The sequence below is a fragment of the Callorhinus ursinus genome, unplaced genomic scaffold (assembly GCF_003265705.2).
Source record: "Callorhinus ursinus isolate GAN/ISIS: 27379988/994484 unplaced genomic scaffold, GSC_fseal_2.0 scaffold11, whole genome shotgun sequence".
NCBI classification, from domain to species: Eukaryota; Metazoa; Chordata; class Mammalia; order Carnivora; family Otariidae; genus Callorhinus; species Callorhinus ursinus.
In genome coordinates, this window is record NW_027397073.1 from 59186119 (window position 1) to 59198357 (window position 12239).

Sequence of the window (12239 nt, forward strand, 5' to 3'; positions counted from 1 at the left end):
GTTCCAGAGTTCAGTCTTTCTCCAGCCTCACCCTTGTGCCCTGCCTTTCTTCTCATGCGCCCACCTCCTTCGCCGTATGCTCTGCTCTGTGGAGAGATCTACAGTATATTCTGGGTTGCCTAAGTGAATAAACGAGTGAGGGAGTGAAGAGTGAGCTGAGGAAAACACAAGGCCTTTCTCGTGGAGGCTCTTGCTCAGGTCTCTGTCCTCAGAATATAAGGCAAGCAGCTGAAGCAAGTAGGCTTGCCCTAGAGCTGAGTGGGCTTCAGCAAAGCCAGACCCCAAGCTGCCTTCCATCATTTTTTTGTTTTTACATTCAAAGGCTGTCTTCTGAAGCATGAAGTCCTTCTTAGAATCCTGGCATATGGGTGCTAACCAGTTCTCCAGGGAGCCCTGGTTGGTCTTAGCATGGCGCCTGCTGCTAAGGGGGGGGGGGGGGGGGGGGAGAGGCACCGGAGAGACCAACTATAGAGAGAGATAAAACTGTTAGGAAAACCTGTCCTACTTTGCATTGTCAGCTTCTGAAATGATAGCATAGCATTGTGCACACCACAAAGGGGACAAAATCAACAGTGCAAATGGAAAAATTGTGTCCATTATGTACAAAGGAGTATCCCATACTTCAGACTTTCAATCCTGTGCGCCAAAGAGAAGCCTGGTGATGCACTGTTGTCAGAGCAAAGATCAAGGCATGACCACCCTGCCCTTCTACCTCAGATTCCTCTCCTACGTGGCTGTCTGTGGAGAGAGCATGTAACATGAGCTAGAGGGCAAATTTGGGGCAGGGACTGTGTCTTCTCCACTTGTGGGTACTGCCCCAGGGTCTGGCTCCGTGCTGGGCATGTGGTCCTGCCAAGATCCTTGTGCAGTTAAATGTGATGGCTGGATAATTTAGCCTCCAGTGGATGGAGGGGCTTGACAGAAAGCCACAGAGTGGGAAGCTAGGAGAAAGGAAACACCAAGCTAGCTGGTTGACCTTGTCAGTTTTTATTAGGACGCTTGGGGGTCATCTTGGTGCAGTTTGTGTGTGTAAAACACACATGCACACACATTTTTTTTTGTGTGTGTGTGTGTGCATACACACAAAATGGAGTGATGTTTCTTCACTAAAAGTAGATGTGAACAAAGTAGCTTTTTTTGGATTTCTTAACCTCTACAGCCAATTTAACATCTACGATTCATTGTTCCATTTTGGAAAGGAAGAAAGATTACTTTCTTTTTTTTTAAGATTTTATTTATTTATTTGAGAGAGAGAGAACACAAGCAGGGAGGAGCTGCAGAGGGAGAGGGAGCAGACCCTCTGCTGAGCAGGGAGCCCAATGCGGGGCTCAATCCTAGGACCCCGGGATCATGACTTGAGCTGAAGGCAGACACTTAACCGACTGAGCCACCCAGGCGCCCCAAAAGATGACTTACTTCTCAGCACGCAAAGCATCTGTTTTTTTGGTTGATCTGCAGATGCCACTAAACACTGTCTAATTGGAAGTTCTGTTGATGAGAGAGGCCAAGATGGTGGGTTGGTGACATGAGTGTTTGGGGTGAAAAGATAGAAAAGATAGAATGACTGTCACAGAGGTTTCAATATGTTTGTGTATCTCAGGGGCATCCAGTGCCAGTCTCTCTCTTGGCATGGACCTGGTTGGTTTGGATAATGTGGGGCTCTGCTCTCAGCTGGTCCTGTAGTTAACAGGGATCTAACTCAATTTTCCCTAGGGTTCTTGTCATTGATAGGATGGAAGAGTGAAGCTGGCCAGGCACCGCATGACAAGCCAAGTTCTCTTTGTCTGACCCAGTATTCTAGAGGGGATTTATTTATTTTATTTGTCCATAAAACTTTTTATCCCTTTTCTTTTTGACATAAAACATATCAACAGCCCATGGAACCCAGTGTCCAGAGCCAGGCTTCTAAGGAAAGATTCCTATTGCCCCCAGGGTACCAGGAAGTACCTTGCAGATGGAGGCTTTATTGTATAGCTATTGGGAAACCATATCCTACACAGCAGATGCTTGGAAAAGTTCACTCGGTGTGGTAGTGGCTCATTCTTACTTTCCATACTTGTGAATAGTTTGTATGTAATACATAGTGCTGTGATCGCAGATTTCAATCAGGTAGCATCCAAGAGGAGTATATGCAGTTAGATATGAATATACATATGATGTAACAATGTTTGATGTTTACTTGTTGCTACACTTATAAATGTTCTATAACTGGTAGTTATTCTAAAAATTAGATTGGTAGTTAATTTCATTTTCAAATGACTTGCGGTGATTTTTATATAACGTCCCTTACAAAAAAACAACAGGAGATACTTGACTCACTCATTCACTCAGGTTGGTCGGTCCAAATGGACTTCTAGATGATCAAGAAGACTGACCAGCGTCTGCCTGTTGAGTCTAAATCACACAGACATTCGTATTTTCTGTGGATCAAGACCTACAAATCCATGCACTCTACAAATTCCACAGAAGTGAAACTCTGCCTCATAAATAAATGTAGGCTTTTAAAACGGACAGTCAGACATTCCAGCTGCATGCTGATAAAACTGCCATTCCTCCCTATTTTTCTTAGAATCTAGTGGGTATTAAAAAAAAAAAAAATCCTGCCTTCTTGAGCTATCAAGTCAGAAAATCTATCTCACCCAGGGAGGGAGAGGTGCCTCAGCTCCAGGCATCCAGGCAGCAGCCTGTAAATCTTCCAGCCTTGCGCAGCCAGAGGTCCCGCAGGAAATACAATCTTCTCGGCTGGCGTCCAATGTAAGGGATATGGGACACCTGCAGCACAGCCACTGTGGCCCCTTTCAGCCTGATGTCTCCACAGCAGGGTGCTGGGAGAGCTTGATGTGGGGAAAAAGACCTTCAAGCCCTGTCCCTAACTTACCATTCATTCCTCATGTACTGTGAAATTAACCAATCCACAATCCTTTTCCTTTAAAGCTCTCTATATACGATCTGTGTACTCCAGGCTGGGACTGGCCTTCCTCCACCCCTCGTCCTGCACCCTTTACACCTGTTACCCTTCCTCCCACACCCTTCCTGCTGCACTTCTCTTCCTGCATTCCGCTTCCTGAACCCCTCCTCCTATACCCATCACACACCCCTTACTCACGCAGGTCTTTCTAGTGAGATGGAGATACTGCTTGGGATACTGCAGGGCCCAGTCAGTGAAGCAGAGGTCCAGTCCCCTCCGCCCCCCACCATGTGTATGTGTAAAGAGAGGGTGGGGAGGAGACAAGAGAGAGGAAGCCAGGGTGCATCGTCAGAAGAAATGATAAGGATATGGAGGAAAACCCACAAGGGCTGGAACAGGACTGAACAAAGCATTGGTCTGCACTCGGCTGATGGTTGAAGATACTACAAGCCTCTGAAGACCAAGAGTGCAAAGATCTGAGTCCCGGTCAGAGCCCAGCTCTCCCAACGTGTTCCAGAGTGATCTTAGGCTAATCACATCCCTCCCCTTGCCTTCAGGCTCTTTCTCTGTAAAATGATGGGGCAGGCTAGATAACCTGCAAGGTTTCTGCCGGTTCTGTGAACTCTGTGCATCCCATCCTTACCCAGGGCTCCCAAGGAGAAGCCTTCCTTGGTTTCTGCCAAAATGTGATCTGCAAGGGCCAGCCCAGTCTTATGCTGATAGCTGCACGGTTATAACCATACAGGGGAACCTCGGTTCCAGATACAGTAGTATGTGACCAAGGTGCAGGGAGGCCACATCCCTTTCCCCCCAGCACCCACACTGGTATTATCTATGGGAGGGCATGGCAGTGTGCTATGCGATGTTCATAGCCTGTTCATAAACACGGGCTCCATTCGAATTCCCTACTAACCTTCAAATTCTGGCTCACCTGGGCTGTGCACCTTTGTTCTTTCAATGGGGGATTTCCATTTGTTGGATATGCTTAAATCTTTTTTTTAAGAGGTTGCCCTTCTCAATATTTTGGTTCTTAACTTTTGAGGGTGTTTCTGCTTTTAATAAGGTGATTTTCTTTTTATTTGCTTGACTCTTTTGCTGGGAAAGATCAGAATAACGACCCGTGCTGGTGGAATTTCAGGTCTTCCACTGTTAATAAAAGCCACAATAGTAGCTGGGGAAAAAATTACTGTGAAAAGTCCCATCTGCCCCTTTCCCCTGCCCTGTTTATATAAACAGAGGGTAAATGTTACAGTGGAAACCATAATATTGCCCGAGTAATAAAAACATCTGGGGTTTGACTCCTTTTTTTTCTGTCTTCAGACAGCATTTATTACTGTCTTGGGATTCAACATACCTGTTTTTGCAAGGCAAATGGTGTTAGTGTAGTGAGCGAGGTCTTTACTACCCTTCTCCCTTCTTGAACTTCTGTTGAACCTCGGTCTGCATGAGTCAGGCCAGTGAGGACTTGGTTAGCCTCCTCTGTTGGTTTTGCGTATCTTGGGTGTGTTTTCCTCACTAGAGTATCAGCTTCTTTGCACTCTGGGCTTCTCTCATCATGCACAGTGTACAAATGGTGGGCACAAAACGTCTTCACATCCTTCTTGTTTGAGTGTCCTGGCGTTTGAGGAAGACCTCTGCACATGGTGCGTGCCATTCTGGTGGGGACGTGTCCTTGGACCCGTACCGTTCATGGGGACACCATGGGTTACAAGCAGGACAGAGCCTCCATGTTCTCATTTATATAATGATGACATCTGTGTATCTATCTCCCGGGGCTGAAGCCAAGGCTAAGTGGAGAGCTCCCGGACACATTCAGATCTGTCCTAGTCAGCGAGGGTGGTGCTTCCAGAAAGCAGGACTGGGCTCACGGGACTCCGTGTTCCTCTGTTCTCCTTGCCTCACGCCTCCAATCCAACTAAGGCTCAGGTAGAAAGTGCGAGAGCCCAGAACTCAGTGGCCATCCCCCACCACCCTTGACAAGAATAGGAGGGCACTGAGCAGACAGCAGATCAATCGTGGTGATTCAGGAAGCCTCAAGGGGTCCGGTTTGCAGCAACCGTGGGGATGTGGTCTTGGCAGGTGGGTGGTGGACTGCTGTCTGCTCCCTTCTTTCCTGCCCAGTGGCTCCCTCGCCTCTCACATGGTGCCTCGGTGCTTCGGGAAGGGGAGATCTTATCATGGACCTGGGGTTTCTTCAATCCAGCTCTGCAGACCTCTGCTCAGTGCCCTCCTTGTGCAGAACAAATTAAATGAGAGTCTTCAGCCCAAATCCTTCCATATTTCTATTTTACACATGACACGTTAACGTGTAACTCCATTAGGCTTTTTGCCTTTAGTCATGGATATTGGGGATAGGAAAGGCTTTATAGGTTTTATTTATTTATTAGAGAGAGAGAATCAGAGAGAGAGAGAGAAAGACAGAGAGCATGAGAGGGGGGAGGGTCAGAGGGAGAAGCAGACTCCCCGCCGAGCAGGGAGCCCAATGTGGGGCTTGATCCAGAGACTCCAGGATCATGACCTGAGCCAAAGGCAGTCGCCTAACCAACTGAGCCACCCAGGCGCCCCTAGGAAAGGCTTTAAACTTTAATCAGTTTACGTATGAAGGAAATGAAGTCCAGAGATGTCAAACAATGTGCCTGTGGTCACACAGCTTGTTACTTGCTGATCGGGGACCAGAACCTAGCTCTCCTGCCTCTGGGCCAGCTCTCCCCCACTTCTCTGTGTTTCCACATGAAGTGATATGCATGTGGAGTATCACTTGGCATATAATATATCCACATGTACATGTTTATCGGTTTATAAACATCAGTTTGCAAGCATTGCTGTCAGAGGCCTGGTGGCACAATGGAGGGAGGGCAAACACTCACAGGTTCTGAGTTCTGGTCCCACCTCCACCCACTAGCTGGTTCCTAGGCAAGTCATTCTGCCCCTCAGGGTCCCATTTTTCTTGCTTTAGAATAAAAAGTTCTTATTTCAAGTCCCCTTCCAGCTACACCAATCTGAATTTGTTGCTAAATTGAACCACATTTCAAAAAAGCTTGTTGGTTAAAGATGTTTTATAATAAATACTGGATCTTTTGGAAAAGTGAGTAGCTACTCCATAAGTTGTTGTGATGGTAATTTCAGATTTTCACATGTCAGTCCTTTCGGAGAGGAGCTGTTATTCTAATGCTGCATAACTTTGAACTACACAAGCCAACTACAAAGCATTTGTCTTCCTCATCAAGGAGCCATGTACGCATCCTATTGGACACCTTTCTTCCTGCTTGTCCCTCCACACTGGGCGCCCCGGCAGAGACATGTGGCCCTGGGGCCTGAAGGACGAATGACACCAGTCACAGGTGGAAGGGGACTCCGCTTCAGTCTGGACCTCCACCCACCTGTGCGGTGAGCTGGCTACTTCACCAGCAGACCCAGCCACGGCCCTTCGAGGCTCTTCAGGATACATAATCTGCACAAACACTGACCCATGCAAAGGCCTGAATGTGGTCGATTCTGTTTAATAGCTGCCTTATAAATAATTCAAAGTTGCTACAAATCCACAAATCTTTTTCACGTTGCCTGCTTGCAGTAAGCTCTCCACAAATGTTTATTGAATGACTGCATACATTAACATACAAATGAATATTTTGCAAAAGATTTTGGTATTCGTATTTGCACATCTGTCTGTTTTAGTGTTCTGAGGATCTGTAGCAGCCCTCACAAAATGATGAGGCACACTACTTAAATAGGCCCCAGAGACCAGGGAAACCAGAGGAGGCCCTGGCCCCCTGTTCTTCACCTGGTGGAAGGGAATGAGGCCATCCCCTCGGCTGCTACAAGCCTCCAGCATGAAACCTGTCCAGCCTAGAGCCTTGAGGCTCCCGCCACACACCATGTTTGACTTGGGGGGTTAAACACCTATTCTGGGTTTCAACTGACAGCACGGTCAGAGATGTTCACACCCTAATTCCTAGACCATGTGACCAGGTCCTAGCAAAAGGACTTCGCAGATTTCATTAAGGTTACAGACCTTACCATAGGGAGATTCTCCTGAATTGTCTGGCTGGGCCCAACTGAATCGTACAAGCCCTCGGAAGCAGAGAACTCTGGCTGGAGTCAGAGAGATGTGGCAGAAGGAGGAGTTGAAGAGTTCACACCAAGAGAAGGATTCCATATGTCCTTGCGGGTTTCAGGAGGGAAGGGCAGTGAGACAGGAATGCAGGCAGGCCCTGGATGACAACCTTCGAGGAAATGGGGACTCTGGCCCTAAACCACTAGGACCTGAATTCTGCCAACAAACTCAGTGAGCTTGAAAGAGTCTTCCCAGAGCCTCTAGAAAGGTCTGCGGCCCCGCTGACCCACCTTGATTTGGGCCCTTGAGACCCTCAGCAAAGAACCAGCCGAGCCACCCCTTGCCTCACCTTCTGAATAGGGAAATGGAATAATAAGTGGGTGTCGATTTAGGGCATCGGGTTTGTGTTAATTCGTTACTACAGCAGCACGTGAGTAAGGGGACACTGCCTACAGCTCTTGGGACCCCATTTTCCTCCACTGAGTGGAAGGGGTTGGGCTAGGTCTCTGACACCTCTCTCAGCTCCTGAGTTCTAGGACCCACAATCGAAAATTGATTGGGTTGATAAAAATACCAGTATTTCGTGAAGTAAGGTGTGGATTCCACCTGACGGGGTTCAGAGAGGAGCTTTCCAGCTGCAAACTGCACTTACCCCCCTTCTGTGTTGGGTTCCTTTTCTGTAAATAGGAATAGCACATGGATTTGAGGATTAAGTGGGAAAACATGTGGACAACACCTGGTTCTGAGGAGCCTGACCAGCCCGCAGAGCTGCCGGAAGCAGCCACATTTACTCTTCCCTTTTCGGTCCAGCAGCTGGCCAGGAGCTTGGGCCAGCTTGCCTGCCAGTGAGGGCAGCCCACACAATGGGGCAGTGCCCTTCAGCCTGGGCCAGGAGCCCATCTCTTTCCTTTCCAGGTACTAGAAGTTCAGCTGACCCAGTCCCGTGGCCACTGTTGGCTTTGGTCAGGAGGTTGGAGACATTATTTCTGACATTTGGGATAGTTCTAGAACTTCGCAGGCTCTCTGGTATGTGTATTTCCTGGGATTTGCCATCTTGAATTCAGAGAGCTTATTGCTCCAGGGAGAGACATTTTTCAGGGGACTCTGATTTTCTGCAAGTGGAGTTTACCGTATTTGACCTGTCTTGTTGACATCCCCTCTGGTAATAGGTCGGTCGTTTCTTCAGGGTGACAGGAGCCCGAGTACAGGGATGAAAAACACAATAGGTCCTCACAGATCTCCTGTTTCCACCGCTCCTGGCCCTCTCTGCAGAACTCACTAATGTTTGTGATGTCCCGCTTCCCTGGCTCCTTCTGGAAGCAGCCAGAACCAGAACCCAACTAAATGAAGAAACCCACATTATCTCCTACACTCTGGGATTGATGAGCCTAATGATGAACAAATGCCACCAGTTGTCCATCTGGACAGGCCCACCTTTGGAAATGGTAGCAGGAAGCCCCTTAGTTACATGTGAGTTGGGGAATATCTAGCCCTTCCTCAATAAAGTCTTGACCTTTAAAATGGCGTCTATATACCCGTTAGGTACATAGGTTGGAATTTTGGCTTTGGAATAGCTGAGGGCCTTTTCTTTAATTGGATCAGTCCCTTCTCACTGGGCCCCGTGGGGTTTAAAGTGCAAGAACAGTCCAGAGAAGAGTTGTGTTGAAGTGAGATACATGGAATTAGCAGGCACTTTGCAGACTCAGAGCCAAGCACTCGGGTCAAATGCTGGCACCGACAGCTGTGTGACTTTGGGAAAGTTACTTAACCTTTCTGTGCCTATAGGGGGCTGTTATGAAGGGAAAAGGAATTTAAATATGTATATAATAAAGCATTTAGAACTCTGCATGGCCCATGAAAGTATTAGCTGTTCCCGTAGAGTACTGACATGGGCTTTGCACTGACCAGACATTGCTGATCCCCTGAGCCACTCCTCTTCATGCAAACAAACCGGCACGACCCTATGGAGGGGACGAACCCTGAGATTAACCTTCTCACCTGAGATTTTCCTTCTGGTGCCACCCACTGTGGCCCAAAGAGTCTCTCTCATGCAGAACTTTTGGAACTGGCTAGCAGCAGAATTCTGCAAAGCAGGTGAGGCTACTTACTTCTTTCTCATGTCCTGGAATTGCTATTCCAGATGGGCAAACTTAAAAAAAAAAATACATTTCTGGTACTCAGTTAAAAAAATTGTGTCAATAGCTTTATTGGCTCAAGATCAGCAAGAGAAAAAAGGGGGGAAAAAGTTCTGCCTTTCAACAGAACAATCAAAAATGCTGAACGTGTCTTCCCCCCACAAGGCTTATTTATGGCTTTCTTTTCAGAATTCCTTCCTTTGGTGGTTGAGACATGCACGATGTCTTTGAAGTGGGCTAGACATGTTTTCTGCATGTGTGAGCAGCTGTTTGCCTCTCTGCAGGGCTGGTTCAGATGCACCATTTTTCCTTACGATTTCCAGTCATTGACAGAGGGATCTTGCCCGGGACTTTGCACACGACTTGGTTACGGTGAACAGATAAGGGGATTTCATAGGTGGATCCTTGGCTCCACTGAGAGCAGCGATCTTCACATGCTCCTTGCAGGCAACATTTTTGCCAAGATTTGTAACCCCGGGGCGGGGGGCCAGGGCAGGAGGGAAGTGGGCACCACACCGGGACAGCACACTCGGGATCTGTCTGTCCTTCCTGCCTTTCCCACCCCGCTTCTAAGTTAGAAGCTGCTTCGTGGCAGTTATACATATGAGCAAGCAGAGCCCACCGTGTGAAAGAGTATGTCAATATAACTGGGCCCCGTTTCTTGGTAGTTCCGAGATCCAAATGCTGGCATATTCCTCGGGGATTATGTTCTGATTACAATTTTATGTGTCAGTTCCAACTGATTTAACAATGATTGCTCCAGTCTCTGCTTCTCTTTGCAAAGCAAAATCTATGATTCTATAATTACATGTTGATTAAATGTGATAATACACGAAGTGAGCATGACCAACGCATGGGAAGCGCTCAATAAACTTGATTGTATGACTATTGTTATCGCATGTTGCTTTACCCAGGGATTTCAGAGAAATAGTCTCAAAGATCGCCTCTGTTATCTGCCAATACCACAACTTCTCTCTCAGTACTGCTTCTTAACACTCTTCTGTCTCACGAAACAAAAATCCAAGGTCCCGTGGCTCTGCATATTCACTGTGGCTACTATACTTTCTCTCTCCTTCCTTACAGAGTGAAGACCCTATCCAAGAAATTTACTTTGACTCTTGACTTTTCCTCAGTTTTCCTTCATCCTTTGACCCTTTACTCCCAGGCTATTGGCACCAAGAGCCACCGAAACCATTGCTTCTTCCCACTGCCTTATGCAGTGGTCTCTGGCCCATTGTGCCCATTGGCTGCTCTGTGTCATTGGATTCCGTGGCTCTGCCCTGTCCATGGTGGTATCCGGAAGAGTGGCCAACTGACCAGAGGGTTATTTCAAGAATACAGGAACTGTAGCAGTACATTAAGCAACTGAACTGTTCATTTAAATTTAATTACTTAAAATTTAAATTTAAAACAGATACTTGATTCAGTTATTGAGAAATTTTTAAAAGACTTATTTATTTGAGAGAGAGAGAGTGAGAGAGAGTGTGTGCGAGCTGGGGGAGAGGTAGAGGGAGAGGGAGAGTCCCAAGCAGACTCCCTATTGAGTGGGGAGCCTGACCCAGGCCTTAATCTCTGACCTAAGCCAAAACCAAGAGTCAGACGCCCAACTGATTGAGCCACCCAGGCGCCCCTTGAAAACCTTTTAAGTATGATTGGAACAACTTGGGTCTGTGAACGTAGTTTTCTCCACTGTAAATTTTATGCGATCTAAATACAGTTCAAGCATTGCTGATGAAAATTTAGCATCTGAATTGAGATGTGCTGTAAGCTTCTGAAATCTGGCTTGAAACAAAGAACGTAAAATCTCCCAGTACTTTTTATATTAATTACATTTTGAAATCGTACTATTTTGGCCAGAGGTGGTTAAACAAAATCTGTTACTGAAGTTGGTTTCACTTGCTTTGATTTTCTTTACAGTGGGGCTGCAGGAACATTTTGTCTTGCACTTTATCTCAATGGGACAGCCCTGCTGTGGGTCATTTGCTCCTGGAAACCCTCTCCTCCTTTGGCTTCTGAGCCCCTCTTCCCTCTGACCTCTTTACTGAGGGATAGTCTCCACAATCACTCCTCAATGTCGGCGCTTCCCAGCAGTCTGTCCCTTAGCCTTTTCTCTTGTTACACAATCCATTCTTGCTCAGTGACCCCCACCCCCTCATCCTCTGCTTGAATGTGTACAACCTATAACATTTGCAGGAGCCTCTCTGCGGGATGACTCCAGCAGGATGTCTTTCAATATCTCAAACTCTACGTGCCCCAGTTCATCCCACCTTCTTGCCTCTGAATCGTGACCTTCTTCCTGGACGTCCCTGCTGTGAATTGTGCCCTTACCATTTGTGCCAGAAACCAGGGCCAGGCCAGAGCCCTCCCTTTTTCTCAGGGTCATGTCTATCAGATACTGAATCCCACGGCTTTACATCTCCAAGGCTTACTTATTTTAAAAATGGACATTTGTACCTTTTGGCTACCTTCACCCAAAATGCTTTCCGATGTGTTAGCACCTAGCACAAAATCTGAAGAGGGACATAGGAGAATAGAGAGGCACAAGGTACACTCCAAATTTTTGTCCTAATTCCTCAGGGCAGTATAAAAGCCCTTAGTCTACCTCTCCCTCCATATCTGCCAGACCCTCCTGCACCTGCTCTTAGGTCCCTCTATGCCAACAGGTGCCAGGCTGCTCCATGCTTTGCCCAACGGGTTTCCTCTGCCCAGAGACCCCCAAACCCACCTCTCTACCTGGTAGGACAGATGTGGCTCTTCTCAGGTGGCTTTGCTAATGTGTGCCCCACCAGGGAATAGAGCATTCTTCCTTTGGGCCCCTTCGAACCACTGGGGATTTCTGTCCTGCTACCTGATTATTACCATGACTTACCAACTTGGCCAAAAATGACCTCATATGAAGATTAATGTCCCAATTATGGCCAGATGACAATGGATCTGATCCAGAAACTCAATTGCCCCTGAAGTCCTTGTTAGCTTTCTGAGGCATGGTCTCTGATGAGCTGGGACTCATGTTTGCCCGTGTTCTTCTCCTCTACAGCTCTATGAGGTAACTCCCCTGGCCGCCTGACAATCAGGGGCCATCAAGGAAGGGGGGTAGCCTGGAAGCAGTGCAGGCAATAAGAGGTGCATGGTCTGCAGAGAA